Here is a 19,868-nt window from a genome sequence, read left to right on the forward strand (position 1 = left end):
GCCTGGGTCTTGCGATGAACTTATGGCTTGTCAGGACGGAAAGCAGGATTCTTGAAGACCCATTAGTTGCTATTTTTAAACATGCCTATAATTTTTCTGATCATCGACGAGATAAATCTGCGATAAAACAAAAAGAGAAGTTTAAATACGCTTAATTGTAATGTGATTCTATTTTATCTACTTTACACCAGCTTGGGTACATTTTTACGAGAGTTTTTTGGCGCAAACTAAATGCTTAAAAAATATAAATTATATTGCAATTAAATAAATAGAAAACGCATTTTCTCTTTATGGAAATAACGCAGAGCATAGTAACAACATTTATCAGTTGGTAAATGGAAGTGCAGCACAAAATTACACACGCAACAGTTCGCCGGTCTATCGTCAGTGCATTTGTTGCATTTGCACGTGCGAGGATTATGTGGTAAAAGGGACAGGAAAAATCAAACGCTTGCAGCACACCGACGAAGGGAAAGACCCGGCGGAAACGGAACGGTGAGAGAAAGGGAAACGCGTATTCAAATCGTTATTTTTATCTCGGTGCAATCGGGGGGCGGCCTTTGCTGGAATACGCAAGTCGCGCGTATATCGTATCCAGTGATCGTGCGAAAACTTTGCAATACGAGACGCACCTGCGCTACATCGCACGTACACGGTGTCCTAACAGGAATATTTCTATTACAGATACTTCAAGAACTTGAAGCCAATCTTTTGCCAGTTTAAATTTGGACTGTTAAATGTTGTTTTATTTATTTATATATTAGATGTATCTAAACTCTTCTTTTTTAATCTTTGATATTAATTGCAATAAATATTGCCAACATTGTTAATTAAACTCTTGAGATCAAATTCTTGAGATTTTATTACGAAATGTAAACTCACAATTAAATCTTTTCTCTTATGGCGAATTCGATTGGATGCACTAGTGCGCACTGAGTGCACACCAAGGCTTGTTTACAGTCAATTTTTATATTTATATTCTTATGTTTCTTCTTATAAAAATTGATTGTAACCAAGCCTTAGTATGCACTCAGTGCGCACTAGTGCATCCAATCGAATTCGCCATTAGAATCGAGAGAATTGAATACTATTGAATTGAATCGCGATGATGAAATAGTCTCGCACTCATGGATCACCCTGTATTGCTACGCGAGGCACGTGTTTTTGTCACGACACGAGGGAAAACCGTATACGCGATTTCCCGACAGAATTTTTCGGAGAACTCGATAAGACCGCGTTGAAAGGTTCGAAAGTCGATTTTTATTCTTTGCTGACGCATACGCAAATATTTGCATAAAATATTTACGAGATCAGTTGCTGCATGCAGCGTGCGGTTAAATAAATAAGAACACTGACGTCGAGAGTCGAATCGCACTCTCTGGCACACTTCGTGATATTTTTATCAGTCTGTAATTCGGTAAGAATGCGACCGTCGAGAATCTGGAATCGTATCGAACACGTTACGCGTGATAACGCGTACGCGACATTTATTTTTAGCGGTGTGACGCAGCCATTCTATTGCAATTTTCTACCTTTACGCTGCGATAATGAGGAACAACGAGACCGACGACAATACAAGTACAAATGAACCCTCATTCGTTATCGATTCGTTATTATTACTCGTTTGTATCACCTAGGATAACATCAATCAAGTTTGTCATGGGCAGCAAGCAAAAACCTGCAGAAAGAACATTCGCTGAAAATAATTTCGTCTCAGGTAAACGCAGCGGAATACAAATTTCTTTAATTAAAAGGAAGAAACTGATGAGAACCATTTTGCTCCCTCTCAGTAAAATGAAAGTTTAATTAAGAAAAATATATGGACCGAGATAAATATTTGTGTGTTCTGTTCTGAAATAATTTTACGCCAAGAAGAGAAAATGTTGCTATAAAGTAGTGTTTATTATACAAATAAATCTAATATATTTTTATATAATGTATTCTTTTTGTGGAGTGCAATGCAACATTTTCCTCTCTTTATCTCTAAAACTATTTCCTTATGAATGGGATATGCAAATACTGTTTTTCACTTTCACCATTATGATCCTATCGTTATTATACCCGCAAATGTCGGGGATGATTGCGGCGATTACCCAACAGGACTCTCCTAACAAGATTGTGCGAAAGAAATGCGAGGCGAACGAAATCCGGGACTAGAAGTCGACGGAAGTGAAAATTATAGAAAGCAGAGTTAAAACGCGCTGCAAAGGATACCGCGGCTTGTTCCCGGGGTTGGTTTCCTCGTCCAAGGGACAGCCGGCAGTTGGTGGTGGTGGCAGCGGCGGCGGTGGTGGTAGCGGCAGTGGTGCTGCTCGTGGCGGTGGTGGTGGAGTTGCGTCGAGCTGTTGTTCACGAGGAGTGGCAAAAAGAAGGGGACCGATCGCGCGCGCACGCGCCAGCTTCCGGCTGCTCCGATCCGATCAGTTGTGCGTGGCTCTCCATACGCGTCGTGTTCCGTCGTCGTCCGCTCCGAGCGTGCGCGCTTCAATCTCGCACCGATTTCTCGTCCACTCGCGCTCTCCGCCTCGTCCTTCATTGATTCAGCCGCGCGACGACGTTCATTCCTCGGCGACGTCGTGTTCGCTCGTTCTCCGATAAGAAAGAGGAGCGCGGGAAGGCGATTCGGCATCGCGAATCACGTGAGCGCGTAAATCCCGCGCGCGGCAAGGAGTGAGGCCGAGCGAGTCGCACGCGCTCGCGTGCTGCCTGGACCACGTGGTCATCACGCCGGAGCGTGTCCACGGGAACTCTCATTTGCGTCACGCACTTTTCACATCAAGACGACTCGCCGCGCGGCGCGACCTGTGTTTCACCTGTCACCGAGTTCTTTCTCTCTTTTTCTTTCTTTGTGGAACGGAACCGTAGAGCGGTTTTGTTTGTATTCGGCATTCAAACACTCGCGAAGAAGTACGTGTGATATATACCTTTACAACAATTTGCACAGTGTACAAAGATAGATCATGTGTGCGGTGATGATGCGGGAAGTGTATTGACACGAAGAAATACGCGTAACTGTGTGTATGACTTTCGGAGGTTTCAAATCTTATCTGTGCAGAATAATAATTGTAATTATAAATGAATAATTATAGATAATTGCACAGTGTCCAATTCGTGTATCAATCTCTCGATGCCTGCGCATATGAGATACACGCAGTGCGTGTAGCTGTTTGATTGATTGAATTAACGTGCGGTGTGATCGAAGTATCCGGATACGTTGAGACTCGCCGAACATCGTGAGCGGAAAGTAATAGTGCGTGATCGCGAAGGAGGCACGCGCAACACCGTGCGGAAGTGATCTTCGTCATTCGCGTTATTTCGTCCGCGGATTCTCTTCCTTTGCGGCGTCTGCCTGCGCGTCCAGCCCTCTCGTTTCCGCCCGCGCGAGGTCTGACAAGTGCAAGCCTTTTACTACTGCGCTGCGAACTGCGTTCGCCACTCTCGCGTCGCGTACCTGGCTGTCCGCTCGCTCGCCCGCCCATCTGCCCGTGCAACCCCTGCTTGCCGACTCGTCCCACCCCCACGTGAGACCGACGCGGGATCGATATTTACGAGGTAAGATGGCTCGTCGCCTCTCGCTACTTTCGGCCATCGCCGCGAACGCTCCGGATCCGCTCCGGCGTTATCCGTAAGCGTCGCGCGCGCGGTCAGGATTCTTCATGTTTCAAACATTGCGCGCCGGAAACATTGTCCCGCAGCACGCTGCTGACATTTGCCTTGACGCGCTATCGCGATTATGTAATTGCTCGTGAATTATGTAACGCACACTTCACTTCTAGATCGCTTGCGAGTATCCTTGAATAGTGTCGTTCCGCCGAGTAATTGCAGCGGATTCGAGCGAGGATTGTCGAGTTTTATTTTACCATGTCGTAAACACAGAGCGGCGCAAAAGTGTCCAGTTTCTGTGCGAATTTCGAACAATAATTATTTTTCACTTGTTTTATTTTTTTTAATACTACATATGTTTGTGTCTCTTGGATTGTTTTCATTTACTAACGACCAAAAGTGATTTTTTTAATAGTTTTATTTAACTATGCCTTCTAATATGAAGAGCTAAATGTGTGCTATACACAACGTAAAACACTTCAGAGCTCACACATAACAATCTTCCTAGTATTTTTTCTAATAATAGAGATTCGCGATAATCGATCGCAGCGACCGGAATTCGCTGGTTTGTTCTAATCGCTTTAAATGCTAAAAATATCAAGCTTTCAGATTACATTAGAAAAGATTTTCGCTAGTAACATTAAGTAGAATTAAAAAAGTACATTTTCGTCTCCGAAATTTACTATTGTTCAAACATTTTAATTTAAAATTATATGCGAAGCTGCAATCAACTGCTTTTCAAATTTAGTAATTGACATAAATGCGACGATGAATATGGTATGCAGATTCAAACTTAATTATAGGTGACTATTCGAGTTGCGAATAATGATCAAGTACGTAAAATCGGATTTAACAATTGTGCATGCGAAATCAGATTCAATAACTGCAAATGCACGCGATTTTGTATTTGATAAACTCCTTCGACATTTTAAACAGTTAATTGTATCATTGAATGAAAAATCTATCCCTAAAATTAAATATAGGGTAATTCCGGGATAGATGGTCATACGGGAAAGATACCAATCACTTTTATTTCGTTACTGACTGCACGGCTGTGTTAACTGTTATCATTCAGTCTGCGGTAAATTTTAGTTCTGTTTGCAACAGGAGGTTTAACGTTCTGCACAGATGAACATCATAATTGTGAAAATGTTTCCATTTTAAACTTTACTACCTGCTGAAAATTTTTTCGTATGTTATTACTTCCGCTATAAGTATCAGAAATATTTGGCATGAACTGACAGAAACCAAGATTTTAAGTTTATTTAGAGCTTTCCGCGTGTAGTTGACATAATCTCGTATAATTTCCACTGCTATGTTTTATGTGGTGCTATGGTCATCTTTCTCAAATAATCGGGAGAGATGACCATATACAGGGTGAGGCATCTAAAACAGGCCACCTGAATATCTCGACTATTATTGGTGATAGAAAAAAATGTGTCAGACCAAACTTGCATGGTTTCGAGGGACACATAATTTGTTCTACATAATTTTTTACTAGGTGGACGCGTAGAGGTCATATGAAGGTCAACTTCGTTTTTTTAAATGGTATGATATGTTTTTTTACGTACCATCTAGTAGAGCGTTTGAAGATGCGCACATTGATCTACGGGTCAAAATCATTCAAGGTCACTGAAGGCCAACTGCAAAGGAAAATAATTTACTTTATATTGCCTAGAGTTCTCTGCTATTAAAAAATTTCTAAGGGCTAGAACTGTTTCATTTCTGAGTTTACATTTTATAGATAGTATTTCTAATAGCAGAGAACTCTAGGCAATATAAAGTAAATTATTTTTCCTTGCAGTTAGCCTTCAGTGACCTTGAATGATTTTGACCCGTAGATCAATGTGCGCATCTTCAAACGCTCTACTAGATGGTACGTAAAAAAACATATCATACCATTTAAAAAAACGAAGTTGACCTTCATATGATCTCTACGCGTCCACCTAATAAAAAATTATTTAGAACAAATTATGTGTCCCTCGAAACCATGCAAGTTTGGTCTGACACATTTTTTTCTATCACCAATAACAGCCGAGATATTCAGGTGGCCTGTTTTAGGTGCCTCACCCTGTATAGCTTCGGAATAATTAATCACTCGTGGAATTATTATTATATTTTTCGATAAATTTTCTCTCTTCTTTTCAGATTTGCAGAACAAATATATATATCTAAAGCGGATAGTACTCGTAGAAAGTGGAAAATGTCTAAAAGACGTTATTAACAATTTTTTCTAAAAATATAAGAAATGTGCTTAGGTTTAACTTCAGTCTAGAACATTTGTTTCCTCTCTTTTGTTTACGTTAATTCTAAGGCTGCCAACTAACTTTGTGCTCTATAGTCTTCTCTCCTGGACATATGGGAAAGATAGCCACTTGCTTTCTAAAAAAATATTATCAGTTGTGTTAATCAAAAATGTTAATCCAGATTATATATACCTATATTTTTTTTGTTCTAAGAAGAATGTTTCATGAAAAAAATATTAATAACGTTAAAATAACATTAGTTAATTTTTTTAAGGTTTTTTACTAAAAATAAGGTATGTTTTCGGTATTAAAAAAAAAACTATGGCCGTCTGTCTTGGACTTATCCCGTTATATCTTCCTTTTCTTTCACATTGCTCTGCAGAGTTCTGCTGAGTTAATTCCTTACAATCCACGGCGTGCCGAGGAATGGCACACGCGGAAAGCCGTTTGGTTACAAAGTGACACCGCGTGGAAATGCGGATGCGTAAATAAAGGGCGTTACATAACGTTTTCGAGGCCGGCTCTCGCGGGTGTACGCGCGGTAAATATACCACCCGGTAATGCAAAAGAGTGTGCAGATGCGAGCGCGGTAACCGCGCTCTTTTGGCAGCAGTTTACGTGGAGTTTACGTATTTGATCGTTAAAGACGCATAAACAATTCTGGAATCTGACCAGAAACCGCCGGCCACGTCGAGATTCGCGTGCAGAGCCAATGAATCCGCTCGTGAATCCTCGCTGCTCGATAATGGAAGCGCGGATCACGAGATCACCCATTTCGCCGGTGAGAACGGAAATCCGCAATGAACGCCGAGTATTTATAAACTAATTGCGTAATACTGAGATGTATAAGCAATGCTTAGCTATATCACATAACATTTTGTTGGATGTGACTACATCTAAATTCGCCTGTTTGAAAAATTGAGAGCATCAATTTTGCAAAATTATATTTATATTAATAGGCAGATTTACGAATAGAAAATTAATCTTAAAATTTGCAAACTTATATTCTTCCAAATTAACTCCAATTTTTCTGAGAAAAGCAAAAGAATGTATTAAATCATGTTACATTGAATTTGTAGATTAATACTTGATTAGTAATTCATGAATGAGTAGCATATTGTGAATGACGTCTAATTCGGAGTCTGATCGCAGCCGCTGATTGAGCAACGTACGATTTATGTAGCATCCGTCATTTCGAGACAGAATAGGCAATTGTGTCGAAAATGATACGTCCTCATTGAAGTAGGTTGGATTACTTAATAACCCAGATCCCCCGTTCGCAATCTAATCGAGGCGAATTATTAGCGATTCTCGGATCAGTAACGAGCAGCCTCCAGCCATTTCGCGGGGCGTAATGCAGGTAATTGCCTGACCAGCGAGTGCAGCAGTCCGGGTCGTTAGTCGCATTCCCGGCGTTCCGACGCCAGCATGCGCAACGTGTGCACCCGGTAATATAACGTATATACGTCTTGTCGCGCGAGAGACGCCGCGTGATCCGTCTTGATCCGTCGAGATTTAGCCCGCTGACGCGCCGCTTAATCTCGATCTTACTCAAATCTCCCATTGTCCCGAAATTTCGAGCGATGCGACGAATACTCGCTGCCAGCGTTAAGTGAGGGCCGTATTTATAGCAGTTCTTTGAGGGATGAGGATTCCTTACGTACATACACGCACGCACGCGTGGATAAATGCGGGATCCTCGAGAGATCCCTTAAGAAACGGCTATGAACCCGGTTCAACGGAGTTGTTGGTGTTTCCACGTGAAAATAACCGTCGTTCTCGTCGTGGTAAAGTGGCTTTAAGAAGAAACGTGCGACTTTCGGAACACCTTGTGCGTGCGCGCGAAAAAGGCGATCGTTAATGTGTTTACTTTGAAAGCAGGTTGAAGCTTCCACTTGCGTAATGTCCTGGGAAGCCTCCTCCAACGCTCTTGCGCTCGTGGAAATGAAAACTACTTCTAAAACAGCGATTCTCCCAACGTCCCCCCCGAGTCTTTTTCAGTCTTGATATTTGTATTGCAAACTATCGCAGTTTGTCTGAGAATTTCAAACTATATCCAAAAAATAATGACAAGAAACTTTAAATGTTGAGAAAATGAGGAAGTATTATTCCTTTCGCTTGAAAAGTAGTTATGAATTGAAGTAGACGCTATTGCGAAACTTTTAATGAGATTTTCACAAAATCATTCTTACCTGTTATCAGTTGTAGAGACCATATACATTTAAATCGACATTTGGCCTCATCATTTCTTCTTTCCTGAAACCGTCTAAAACCGTCGTATTTTTTCTTCATCCATGGCGACTTCTTTTCTCGAAACCTCAAAAGTTTGTCAACGTTGTGCCAGCTCTTTGCTTTGAAATGTCACGTGATCAAAATCTCAGCGACGCTCTTGGCGCCATCCGGGCTCGCTTGTCCGGAGTTTCGTGGTCGGAGGGGATGAACACGATCTCTAGATAACCACACCGCGTGGAAATTTCAGCGCCGTATATTTCCATTAAAATTAAAATAACTTGCATATTAATATTTGCGATAAAAAGTTTCAATTAACTTGGTGAAATATACGATAGTGTCTATTATATTAGACTAGTTAAGAGTTAAGAGAGTAAAAAGTTGAAAATCGATTATTGTGATTTCAAGCTTGAATATTGAGAGTTGAGAGTCGTTAGTTTGCAGCTGAAAGCTGAAAATTCGTGATTAAACTATAAAAATTGGAAGTCAAAGGCCAAAGGTTGGAACGTAAAAGTTGCTAGAGAACTAATTGCTAACTGAAAATTAACAATGGGAAAAACGGTAATCGAGGGACAAGATTTTATGTATGTAATCCAGAATAAAAGAAGGTTTGCTTTAAACAACATTTATGCGAGAACCACAGAGTTGATAGTTAAGAATCATAGAATCAAAGTAGAAAGTTAATTACATTGGCAGTTCATGCACATCTTAGATCGCTCTACGTTTCGCAGAAAGAGGGAAACCGGTCTCCTCTGTATTCCTGTTTTCCGGCAAACGGCTCGCCGAAGAAGTCGCCAGCTTCTCGCGCACTCGCGACACTTGCAGTCGGCACGTTCGCTCTGTCTGTGGCAATTGCGAATGCCATGACGGGCTCTCACGAGTATCTAGTGGTCTAGTATCTAGCGAGCAAAAGCGAGCTTTCTTCGCGACGACCGAATAATTTCACAACCGTCTGACCGTCGCGTTACTCCTCGCGGGAGCGCGTATTCTCGGCTACCTACCACTCGAGGTGGTATTTCTCGCGCACTCGGCCGTTAGATCTGTCCGCAGTTAATAATGGCACGACCGTTTGATTTAACAGCGTCATTAGAGGCCGCAGCTCTTTCCTTCTCCGTCTGTGTCGCCGACTCACTTTCTTCGACGGGTCTGAAGGACCGCGACTCCATCGTCCATGGCTATTAGCTCTCGCCACTCTCCTAGAGAAATTGGCCGTATTAAATTTAATAATCCGCCAGCCGCGCGTTCTGCCCGGGTCTAAGCGCTTCCTACTTCGCGCTCTGGTAATCGGTTAGGCAGGGATTCCGAGTAAGTGAGAATATTTCAGAGCGAGCGTGAAATCCTCCAAGCTTGCTGAGCGCAAGAGGTCGCACGCGAGACTAGGAAGCGATTTCCGAGGAGTTCAACAAATAATGGCTGAATCCGCTTCAGAGACGCGAACGTGTAACTCTTTGTATGCATGCGCTCTGCTCTGCTTAGATTAAATGGCATAAACGCACGCTGAAATTTTCATGAGCCACATACGTGATTCGTGAATTTTTTTAGAGCAAAGGAATTCCGACTGTACCTGCGTTTTTCGAGGTTATTGAATATAAATGAGAAAGAACACAAAGGAGATACGCAAGTGCTAATGAAAGTACCGCGTCAAAGCGTATTAAAGTCGCATATAATATGCGACTAATAATTTTAACATTAATTTTGCAACATTCGTATTACGCTATACAAATGCATCTCGTTTCTAACGCATTGAAGTTTTGCAAAAATTTTTTACGGACTAATGCGGCTTTAATTACGTATGTCAATGTTGCAATGTTAATGTTGATATAACACCTGAAAAAAAAGATATATATCATCGTGCGAGAAAATGCCTGAAAATGCATCCCGGTTTCCGGGATGAGAGATAAATCCTCCAAAAATCCGCTGGTGTTGAGCGCGTATCATAGGTGCGTATCGCAACAGCCAGGCCAGTGCAGCAACGCACACGGGAGAGAGAGGATATTTGCGATTCATATCGAGGGCGTAATCGTTCGCGGTATCTGACGTTGATTAATGCTACCGCGCGCTTGTACAGAATTGTTAAATTGCGCACATCGCGTCCTGCGCCGCGTCTGCAATAGCTCGTGCCTAATTGCGCGTGATTCGCTGGGATACGAGCGGAGCGCGCGCGGATACGCGCGGTTACAGAGTCCGCTCCATACACGCTCGAGAATTATGCGCGCACGTCCAAACGCACAGTCAACACGTTTGCTCTCGTACCACCGAGTATGTTATTCCACGTCACGTTAGACTTCAGAAGTTCCGAGGTCTGGTTACACTGCGACGTTGATTAACGCTGGATCTAATTAATCCTATGCGTATTTGTCCATGGAAAAATTAATCTTCTTTTGACATGAGACACGAGATGATTCTTGAAAGCGGATTGAAACTTTGCCATAATTTACGAAATGTATCGTAGCAAAATATTGAATCTTTTTGCTTGAAACAACGACATTAAATTCTGAGATATTCTTGACATTTTTATTTTTTATTTGGTTTATGTGTGATACCTTCAGTTTACCGATTTAATAAGCAAGTAATGTTATTGTAACATGCGTATAATTATTAAACTGTCAAATATTTTTTATTCTTTTATTTTTTACAAGATAAGCTAGCTTTTTTTGCAAGATTGCGATACAACATTCAGTGCTTTTCGTGATTGATATGGCAAATAAAGTTACGTAAGGTGTCACACTGTAATCTGATATATCAGGAATACACCGACAGGATAGATTTGCATTAGCTGTTGGGAATTTTCTGGTTGGAATTATGAATACGCTCATCGAGACGTATCGATCGGCAGTTAATTCAGTTTTGAGAGCTGCGAGGTGAAAATTTCAATTCGGATTGGAATAGCGGGCGATTGAAATCCTGATTCGTGCGGTCGCTCTTTGTGAGAATTTTCCGGTGAATCCAATCTTGATGCAGAACTCACGTATTTGTTCGCATTATGCCGAGATTACAGCACCGAGAAACGGCAGTTAATTAATTCTTGCGTGGCAGATAGTGCCAGGCATTATAACGTCGGCAAAAATCTTGGCTCGTTTGCTTAATTAAACAACGCCTGTCGAACACGAAAATAAAATTGTTTTGCCTACGACGAGCGCGCTTTATCTTTCACACTATCACCGCGGATGCCATTGTCAGTCTTCTGCAATGCGCAAACTGCTCGCTTTTACTTTAATCTCTATTGTTCTCCTCTCTGCATAGAGATTCTATCCTATTAGAAGTTTATGACCACAAAACATAATTATACATAGCCATAAATAACGTATAAATATATATGACACACAAATGAATATAATATAAAACTACGAAATGCAATAACTCGAAAACATAAATGCAGGTATTATAAAGCAATATAATTGTTTTTTTTCTAAACTGAAATATCGACAGTCATATAATTTTAAAAGCAAACCTGACATTGGAAAAGATTTCTCTCATCTAGTTTATTCTTCCACTTTGATTGAGATTAAGAATTATTAATATTATTAATCCTTTGCTTTAACAATTTGACAAATCATTACATACGTAATCCAAATATAATCCAAAATAATAACTAAATGACATTAATTTCCCAGTGCAGATCTCTGACACGAGAGCATGCAGTTGTTCGTAGTCGCATAAATCTGAAATTATATCGCGTCAGTCTTTACTATTTACTGTATAATGTAATATAATGCAGCACCACAACTAAATCGTACAGCGCTCGTGTAACGTAATCTGACAAATCCGGAGTAATCTGTGCGTTCCGACGTTTAGTCAGCGTCTCCAAAGTTGGCACGTGTGACGAGAAAATTATGCGCTGCGCGGAGGGAAGTTTCGAGCTTTCCCCACGCATAGGACGCAAGAGGGTTAATAATATTGGCACGGAGCTACCCTTGCGCGACACATTAGTTTCACAACGGAAGCGGATTACGAGTTCCCGCTCTCGTCAGCGGCCAACGTCCGAGCATATCTCTGCTCGGGCAGGCAGGGTAGGGTTGCATTTAATTTGAGATTAATTCCCGAGATCGCGCGGCGCGCTTTAAAGGGAGCGTTTTCACAATGACAGAGGTTAACGAGGTAATTTAATGAGATCTAACGCCACTGTTACGCGAGACTCGCGAGGTAGGTGGTGGCGGTACAGTGACGACTTCCGCCGTTGATAAATCGTTAAATATTCGATATATTTCCAAAGTCGAAAATAATGATTTTGTTGATCTAGTGTAAAGATATGGATAAATACAAAAGATAAATAGTGAATTTTAAGTTTCTTAGTTTTATTAATTATTAATTAAAAGGGTTTATGTGCAACTCCCGAAAAAGTTTAGTGCGATGTTTGTTATACCATTAAGGCTCTGCGTGAACAAAGTTCACTCTTCCTTAATCACTTCTTGCAATTCTCTTTTAATGGAAGATTAAAAGAAGAAATTAATCCATTTTAGTGCTGAATTTATTGGCACGGTCCAAACTAAATACTACATATTTTTTTTATGTTCTCATAAATGCGGACGTTTGATAGGTACATCTAGAGAAAATTAGTTAATACAGCAAGGGATCCCGGGTGATTTTCGGATGGTCGGGGCACCTGAAGCCATAAAGGCGTGGCTGAATAGCCTGGTTCTCCACTTGGGATCACGTGCAACGGGGACATAAACGACCCCGGGGTCGGCCTCTCTTTCTCGCCCTCTCTCTCGCACCATTGCTCTATATTATTACATTAATTTTCCTCATTCTCCGCAAACACTCGGCAGATCGGCATTAAGATATCCGAGCGCACGCGCGCACGCGGGCGGTGTTTATTGCACGCGTGTGCGTGCGTGAGTGTATTATATGGACATTAGTACGAGCGATGGCCAGATACGTGCCAGATCGCCGGCGAAGTCGAGCTTTACGGCTTTACGCCGCGCAACTACTACGATCAATGTATTTTCGCTTTCGCATCGTTTCCGGTTTGCCTCGCGTGAATTAAACTATACTTTAACGGATACGCACACGACATGCGCTCTCGACATGAATATTTCGCTTTGCGGGACACGTGAACTTTCATATTCATAACTTTCATAACGTTCCTGGCAAGGGCGTGTTAGTGAAATTCTATTTCGCGTTCATGGCTTTTAGCGTAAAAGTTGGTGCTTTCACGCTTCGCGGTGCTCAGGTCGATAGATTTCAGCTGGAGAATATTGGATTTGATTTTAATACCAGTCCGCTCAGGATATGTATCTTCTTGACAACAATAATAAAGTAATTGCATGCGATATTTTCGCGAAGCGTCACGCGCAGTGTCAGGTGTTCACGAGGCTTGACCGCGCAAAAATGCCCAATCCCCTTTACATGGGGGAGGTGGGCATTTATTTCCGCTCGACGTGGCTGAATTACGTATCGGGTGTTCCGTTTAATTGACTCCGAGGTTCGCGTCGCGCGCCTTAAAACGCGATATTTGCGGAATTCGGGCAATGTCTGGCGTGGGCCTTTATCGATCCGTCCTCGCGGGCTCGTAATACGCCGATTTGGGCGCCCGGGAAAAAGCAGGAAATGCGCTCTTTCTCTCTCTCTCTCTCTCTCTTCTTCTCTTTCTCTTCCTCTCACTTCCTTTCTCAACTTCCAAGTCGTGGGAGAACGGTCACCCCCGCAAAATTCGCAGGAGGGTCGTTTGATTTATGGTGGAACTTCCTCGCCGCTCGCTCTCCTCCACTGAATTTCGTGAAGCTGCCTGCTCGCCCTTTTCTCATCCCCTTTTCGGTCGCGCTTTCTCGCGTTCCTTTTATCCCGCGTGCCCATGAGAGTCCTTCTCCTCTTACCTCGTCGCCCGACATTTCAACCCCACGTTCGATCACGCTCTCTTTCTTTCATTCTTGCTTACGGGGTGAGAAATTGCGGACGGGCACGCGTTTTGACACCAGCGGTCAACCGGGCTGATCGATTTCCTCGACCGCGCCTTTCAACACTGAAAATTGCCCCTTTTTTACGATTGAACACTCTAATAACGGTGATATAGCGCCCATTAATAAAATATAATATATTCGGGTTAATCACCAGTCATCGTTATCGATTAATTACGCTTTCTTGCAGTGTTAAAGAGCTGATACTTTAAAAATTTTCTCATTATTCATTATCATTTTTCATATTCCATTGCGCGAAATCATTTGCCGACGCGTAAATTACTTTTTGAGGCGCCCTGCATTTTAGTAGCCTTTATTAAATAATCCGCCTGCCGTATAATTAATGAACTGTAGTCCACGTGGACTGTACTAACGATAATCATGTTGAACAGAGATTACTGCTTGCTTCAATTTGCGTGAAAATGTTACTTGAAAGTTCCTGTAATTAAAAAGAATTCTTGTTTTGTTTCAGGTATGTATCACTACATTCTATCAAAATCGACAGTTCATTGAACTATACTTACTGGATCACGTTGCATAAAGGTAATTAAGATTTTGTATCATCGTTATATTTCGGTGACAAGAATACGGAATCTTTAGAATTTTCTTGATTTCTATAAAATTAAGTTTATAAATAACACATCACAAATCGTACGAATAATATTACGTGCTTCTTGATTGATCGCAGTGCACATTCAGAATTAGCGAATTAAATATGAAAAAAATAAATAATAAAATTATATTTCTCTTAATTAATTTCTCAACGAATGCTCTTGTATTTACTTACAATACAATACAATACAATACTTATTCATTCTTAGAATTTTCTAAAATAGTAGAAATTCGATGTATCTCTCTCGCACATCTGGCTTCTCCAATTAGCGCGTCCTTTCTCGTGGACAGTTTCCTCCATCTTCATCGTTTCCGTCCGCGTCCGTGCCTCTCGTAGAAATTGGTTCACGTCGATCCCCGGAATAGGGTCGAGGAGCCCTCCGCGCACACACATCGCGAGCTTCCTTATTGATTCGACCGCTGTTGCACCCCTGTGCAAAAATAAATTCCCACTAAATTGTCGTCGCTCAGTATCGAACCGTGCCGCGCGCCACCACTTATTTCCGTCGCAAAATCGATCCAGTCATGCCGCGTGGACTTTTTTTCACCAACCACGAGAATTGTACAAGCGCGTGTCGTTCCATAAAATCGAGGTGGAATCCGTTGTCCCGCGACGGGTGGCGCGTTCCATTACGCCTAAATCGCAACGACGACTTCGACAGCTGTCACTTTATCGTTGCGCGCGTGACTTTCTATTTCGGATGTCGAATCGTAATTTGACTAGGAGAAATGTTCACTAGGAGAGATATTTTTGCGCCACGTCGACACTCTCTACGAAAAGAAAAGTTTCTTGAGTTGTGTGTAACTTGGGGCGGAGGGTAAAAGCAGTGAAGGGTTTCCGGTAAATTCGCGTGATTTATGCGCCATCGACGTCCCTTTGAGGTAAGGACCTCTCAAATCCCCAAAGGACCCAGTGATATCGATGCTTTGGAGACAACATCGAGTAATGTCGACGTTCCTGAAAAAAACATCGAGTGCAAATAAAACTTTATTACATATTATTTTTTCTAATTCTTTTTTTATATATTAATCATTTTTTGTATAATTGTTTCTTGTAGTTAACTTGAGATATCAATATTCTGTTGAATCAAGGTTCTAATTTCCGCGCCGGATGTTTTCGAGCGCCGCGTAGAACTCGAGGTAACGCATGTGCCGCGGCAATTTTTATTTCGAGTAAAAAATTAATTACCTCCTCTTACGCGGGAATTAAACGGGTTTCCGGGCGAATGCCGGGCGAGACTTAGCGGTCGCCGTCCGTTTCCCCTTTCGCCATCGGACGCCGGTGGTATTTTCGACGACTCGATCACCCCTTGTCGACAATACGTAGCGCGCCGGTTACGGCCGTAACCCTCTTCATGGCCGAGAAATAATTGCGCCCGCATTTCGCCGTATTCGCGAGCTTTATTTCCACAATGCGAGAGTTATTCTTCTATACAACTGTTTATATCGTGTCGATATACCACATTTCTTTTTTCATGCATTGAGTATTCTAATTTTCGTCAACACAATCGTTAAAAAAAGGATATTTACGAAATATCGAAAAGATATTTATTTCATAATAAAAGTCTATTTCTTGAAATATTTCGTATATTTGAATAACAACGATTGAAATATTTTTCTTGCCTTATGAATTCGAGAATAATTCATCGCTATCTACCATTTATAATAAAAAATTTAATATTGAAGATCAAAATCTTTCTTTTATTATCACATTAAAAGTACTTTGATGTTGTACTTTCACCGATCAATCATAGACTTGAGGAATATTTTGATATTCTGCTATCAAAACGATAGTAAAGAGAAAAACACGTTGTCAGAAAAGAGGAGTATATTCCGGAAATAGCAACCAACCTTTCGGCCGTTTATGAGTGTAACGGTTATTAAAGGGTCTTCATATCAAAAAGAGGAAACGCTACCTGAGAACTTAGTGACCGTTAAAAGATGTGAGAGTGGCAGGTCCAACGTTTCTCGAAAGCTCTTACGTTAAACCGTGCATCTAGTATCATCTCCCGTCTTTCGCTATCTTTTTCCCTTTCACTCCCACTTTTTCTGTGGGAGAATTCCGTTTGCGAAAGCGTTTCCGGTGTTTCCGTCCGCGGAAACACGACGCGCTTTTCTGTAGTTTATTACCTCTCGTGCACGAGGATTTACGCAAGTAATCCTTTTTCGTGTTTTCACCCTTGAAGAAATTGAAGTCCTGATGAAACTGAATCTTGAATACGCGCACGTGAAGCGCGAACTTCACCGTATAGTTGCAAACTTTATTGTTGCCGATCAGGACGATATATGATATGTTGCATTTCAATGATATATTGCATTTTGCGCTTGTTCGAGTCTTTTCTATCGCCACGTGGACAAGAGAATTACAGTGCAGTGCTTGCATTTTTTAAAATTAGAAATATATTTTATTATTTTATAGTATAACATAGTTTATACACTTATAATTAAATATTGAGCAAATATGCTGAATATTAAAGTTAAATTAGTTAAAATGAGGAATGTTTCTGTAAAATGAACTCATAATTATCCAATACTGTTCTGTACTAACTTACATCATTGACGTAATTAACGTGAAACTAATATAACGAACGGTAGATCATTATCTCCCCTCTTTCTTTCGAGCAAGTCCCGAATAAAGTGAGAAGTGCAAAATTGTAAGGGCGAGTCTCTCTGAGGGCCATTAATTGCCGCAGATAATAATGAAACACATTCTAAATATCGACAACGCGAATACTTGACTTCCATTGGCGTTTAATTAATGCCGAAGGGCTGCAGAGAAGGGTTGGAAACGGGTTGGGCGAGTATTTATCGCCGTGAATCTAAATTTTTGGTACGAGCACTATCGATCCCCTCCCGCGAGTCTTTCTGAAATCCACGTGAGTCTGAACACCATTGTCCCTCGTTATTTTTATACTTATGCAGATCTCGAGATTTGTCCGGGATTGCGATTTGCAATGCAAAGCTGGCGTAGTGGAGAGAGATTATTCGCGGGCGCGCTTGTATTTAATTAAGAGAAACTCGTATCCAGCGAATCCGCTGATCTCTCGTAAGAACGATTTCGAATTTACATTAAATTCTGGCCGGAATATTTTAACGCCAGTTTTTTGTTCCGCGATTAGGTACTAAGCTTTGCTATCAGCTGTTTATTTTTGTGCGGAATTACATAGTTATTCAAAAACGATTATCTCCGACAGAAGGATCGATACAAATATAAGAATCCTCTTGAAAAGTTATTAATATTCGAACAATTATATGTTTTAACTAAAGTAACTAAACTTAAGTAATAAAGCGTATATCCAATCCAAAAGACAAAAAAATATTAGTTTAGAGATTAGAGATTAGAGCTTTAGAGAGAGCAGTAGAGATTAGGTAACATATTTAATATATTTAATACATGCATATTTTATATTAATTTTGAATGTAATTTTCAACGTGTATGATGGGTAGATATTAAGGATGCAAATTTGTATCATCGTGCGTATCATTTAATTAATAGCGAGAGCGGGACTGACAATAGCTAGTGGCATTCTACGTATACTTTCAGGGAAATTAATACGGAAAATGAGTAGCCGCATCGGTGCATAGCTGTTGTGGAAGTGACCACCTAGTATTATATTGTATCTACACAGTGTGTTTAAAATTTTCATTCAATTAGGACTTATCGAAAATATTAATCTTTTCTAAATAAAAATTTTGGGTTCTTTTTCAACAATTATTTTAGTTTGTACAATTTAATTTTATAAAATTTTTCTTGAATTTATCTCTGTTCTTAAGCTATATGATCTCATTTAAGTGTCATTCTTTTATTAAAGAGATAACGTGATTTTTCTTTACTTGATTCCCATCAATTTGATTTTCGGCCACTTTTAGATAAATAATTCAAGAATTGTCGACTTCTTTTCAAGACATAGTAGACATGACATCAGAGACACCTTGTATACTGGCTTGCTGCTGTTTTGCTTATATGTATCGCATATTGCGCACGTTCGCTGCATTGTCGCTCCATGCATAGCGTTTCCAACAGAGATACCAAAAAGCCGCATCACCTCCAACCGTTCAGGTTTATGTATATTTTATACAAAAATGTAGTAAAGGATGAGAGAAATGGAATTTTTTTATAGTCTCTCGTGAGATGTGAGAAAATGAATATCGCGTGATTAACGCGCTTCCAGGGAAAATTTAGTATGCACGGCACAGATGGGGTTGATTTATGCATTCGATTTCATGCAACATACATAACTGCCACATATCCGAAACGCTCGATATATCAAGAGATCCTTCGGATTTCAATATTTCACGCGAAGATTCAAAAAATGCATATGCGTATCTTCACAGCAATTGCGCAAAAAACTGATCCATTGAGAACCATACATTACAAAATAGATACAAAAGCAGCATCGGTAATGTACGCTAATTGCAAATAATTATAAATTTATATTTCCTTTGAGGTTTTTTATTTAATGTAAATGCTCCGAATTACGTAAAATCTGCTTCTAAATTATTCTCTTTTTCATAAAATACGAAATGCATGATGTTTTCGAGTTGTCAAGGATATCTTGAAATTTGTGATTTAACGTTAAATTACATGATTGCTGGTATAAATTATTACTATATCAGTGTATCTCCATCTATATTATATTGAGTTGTAACAAAAATTCATAGCGTTATTTTCCAAAGCAAAATTATTATATTATATATCTTTTTTAAAAACAACTTACTATACGGACTTTTGTCACAATCTAATACTAAGAAACAGGATACATATTGATAAAGTTTAGCAATTATATACGCAATGCTGAATGAGAAAAAGAATCAACTTTAAATTTTTACGATGTAAAATTATTGTGAAACGCAGTCGCTCGAAAATTCCCGACTAATTTTTGTTCGGACTTGATGTTATCGGGATTACTACACCGGCAGACTGAAAGCTATGACCACACGAGACAACACGAGACGTGTGCCCGATGTTTCGGGAAAGGGCCCATTAGTATGCGCCGGTCGTTTCGGTTCGGTAACCGCGCCGGTTCGGGGCTTCAAATCCTGGGATTACGCGCGCGCGTTTGCCGCTTGCACCGGCTATACGAGGCGTTCGATAAAAGAGACGCATTTGATGCACGTGGCGGTATTCCCCGGCGAGCACTGAAAAAAATTTCCCCTCAATAAAAATAGTGGAACAACAATAGCGTTTCAGCCGTGATCGGTTAAAAAGGAGAACCTTTTTTGATGATGGAAGGGAAGGTGCGTCTCGATTGTATTAATATGCAAGTAGACAAAACGTTGT

The 19,868-nt window shown here is 40.6% G+C and overlaps 1 long non-coding RNA gene across 1 annotated transcript; it reads left to right on the top strand.

Annotated features, from left to right (window-relative positions):
* Window positions 1-3,418: 3,418 nt before the first annotated feature.
* LOC105285160 lies at window positions 3,419-18,765 on the top strand. The gene is made up of 2 exons (XR_895008.2): window positions 3,419-3,552; window positions 14,448-18,765. It is a non-coding gene; the product is annotated as an uncharacterized LOC105285160 (long non-coding RNA).
* The last annotated feature ends 1,103 nt before the right edge of the window (window positions 18,766-19,868 follow it).

This window comes from Ooceraea biroi, chromosome 6 (genome assembly GCF_003672135.1).
Source record: "Ooceraea biroi isolate clonal line C1 chromosome 6, Obir_v5.4, whole genome shotgun sequence".
NCBI classification, from domain to species: domain Eukaryota; kingdom Metazoa; phylum Arthropoda; class Insecta; order Hymenoptera; family Formicidae; genus Ooceraea; species Ooceraea biroi.